This window comes from Penaeus monodon, chromosome 16 (assembly GCF_015228065.2).
Source record: "Penaeus monodon isolate SGIC_2016 chromosome 16, NSTDA_Pmon_1, whole genome shotgun sequence".
Lineage (NCBI taxonomy): Eukaryota > Metazoa > Arthropoda > Malacostraca > Decapoda > Penaeidae > Penaeus > Penaeus monodon.
Window position 1 is genome coordinate 2,846,807 of NC_051401.1, and position 2,500 is coordinate 2,849,306.

Genomic DNA, 2,500 nt, shown 5'->3' on the forward strand with positions numbered 1-2,500 from the left:
TAGAATTCTTTCTATAAGAAATTGATAGTATATGGAATCCCATATAGATTTATATATCGATTGTTGATGTTATAAATTTCGAATGAGATGATTAATATGATAACAAAAAAAGAGAGATGCTAGTCAGTTATAGGGACTGGCAAAAATCAGTCTTCTAAAAAACTTATGTTAAGAAGGGTATCGCAGATGAGCTTTGGCCTTCAATAACACTGGAATGAGGGACCAGTTTACTTCTGAGACGATATCAGATAACAGAAAACGTGTCTGTGGCATGTTCTGTCCGGTGAGAGAGAGACTTATGTGTTGCATATCCAAAGCCTATAATCAGCCTGTATTAAGTAAGCAAAATGAAAGACGGAGAGATTAAAAAAAAAAAGTTGTTTTGGCAGATATGAGAGTCTGCCATGCTTCTTTATATTAAACAAAAGTAATAGTGGATGTTCCCATATATATATAGATATATATATATGGACTTCATGTAATTTGGGGAAATACGTTTTGAAAGACAAAAAAAAGTAAACATGTGTGTAGGGTTAATCTGCTGTGTACATGTGTCGCTTACCTTCTTGTTAGAGCTCGCATGTCGTATGAAATATAAAGAGGAGATTATTTCATCATATCTTCCTTGATATACTATGTCAGCTTTGGTGTCTGCGAACTGATGTTTCATTTTCTGCAGACATATCTTGTCTTATATTTGGGGGAAAAGTACTAAAGTTTTATACCAATTGAGTTGTTGTTAATGGAATTAAAAGAAAATATTTAGATTTTTTTTTATTGTGAATTATGTTACCATTATTTCAACTTTTCATGAGAAATGTCTATGAATATCAATTTCTTGTTCAGATTATATTAATAAAGATGAATGATTTCTGAGTCTTATACACTTTGAGGGAATAATGTGAGAGAGAAGGGCAGGCAGGGTCCCGAGTGTCTGTTCATACTTAGGCAAATATTCTATGAATTATTTTCATAACATCTTTCGATGTTGAGAAACCTCGCTAGTTCTAGCAAAAGAGAAGATAGCTTATCAAATTATAAATAGGAACCATCAACAGCAGTATGTGTGAAATGACAATTACAAAATGATAATTACAAAAGGTAAATATATTACTGAAAATAAATCATTTGCACATCTGTATTGTACATAAAAGTCCGTTTCTTGGAAGTTATCATCACAGACCCGTTGCGCTTTTTCTGGTATTGTCAGAGGACAAAGTTTCACTCTTCTTTAACAGTCCTTTGCAAAATAGGAATATAAAAATAAATTGATTTTGCAGAAAAAAAAACAACAATAAAATCCAATTTTTTTCTGTATCAAAACCAAAAACTAGGTTCAACAACAGGTATTTCATATGTAGTCAGACTATAGCTTACGGATAAAAATGTGGTCGACACTATTTTCTATTTCATTTTCATTTTGTTCATATCACTGAATCGTTTTACTACAGTGTCATAATACTTTAAAAAGTCTCTCTCTCTCTCTCTCTCTCTCTCTCTCTCTCTCTCTCTCTCTCTCTCTCTCTCTCTCTCTCTCTCTCTCTCTCTCTCTCCCTCCCTCCCTCCTTCCCTTCCCTGTCTATTTATCTATCTGCATCCCCCTTTTGACCATTCGTATTTCTTGTACATAGAGTTTTTTAAAATATAATAGTGAAAAAAACAAACAAAAACATTAAATCCCTTCAGTGAAGAGACAAAAAAAAAATCTTAAATTAAACTCGAGTCAAAATAAGTATCTTATTTTCGATAAAGATTTACATAGATATAAATAACAATTGTACAGACCGTTAATGGAAGCTGTATCCTTCCATTCACATTTTAGGAACGTATTTAGACGAAGAAAAAAGAAATATATAAATAAAACATATAAATAACGGGGAAATTTTTGTACTTTCTCCTCAGTTTAACTTCGTTACTTTCATTTCACTTATTGCATTATCACGTTCATTATTACTGCCATTATTATAAATGTTATTGTTATTCTTTTCCGTTTTGCAATTCGTTACCACTTTTCTTTTGCGTCGAGGTAAAAGGTATGTAATTATTGTAAATATTTGAAAAAACAGAAGCTACATTTATAAGGAATAATCAAAGACCAAAAAAAAAAACAAAAAACTGTATACATTCTGTCCTGTAAGATTCTATAATCAAAAACGAATATGGAGATAATCAAGTCCTTTTTTACATCTCTTATATTTCCTTATTGCTATCAATTATCATAGCTTAAAGAATCAAGCGACAACCCGTAAATATCACACACTAAATAATTTGGAATTATACCTGCCATCCTATTCCTTCTGTCTGTTTGAGATCCCATGATCATTTATCTATTTTTGTGCAAAGAATGATATTAAAATAATATAAACAATTAGTCCCAGAATGATGATAATAATAATAATAATAATAATAATAAAAAAAAAATAATAATGACGATGATCATAATAAAACGTTTTTAGTTCGTTTATGCAATTGAATAAACATCGCCAGGGCATAGACACGT

At 30.8% G+C, this 2,500-nt stretch overlaps 1 protein-coding gene across 1 annotated transcript in view; it reads left to right on the top strand.

Annotated features, from left to right (window-relative positions):
- The window catches only part of LOC119582421 (nephrin-like), a 21,556-nt gene that overhangs the window by 17,226 nt on the left and 1,830 nt on the right, over positions 1 to 2,500 (top strand). The window contains exon 11 of the mRNA XM_037930612.1: positions 1 to 2,500. This exon is cut by the window's left edge and continues 1,565 nt beyond it; it is cut by the window's right edge and continues 1,830 nt beyond it. The gene's annotated coding sequence lies outside the window, so the exon portion shown is untranslated.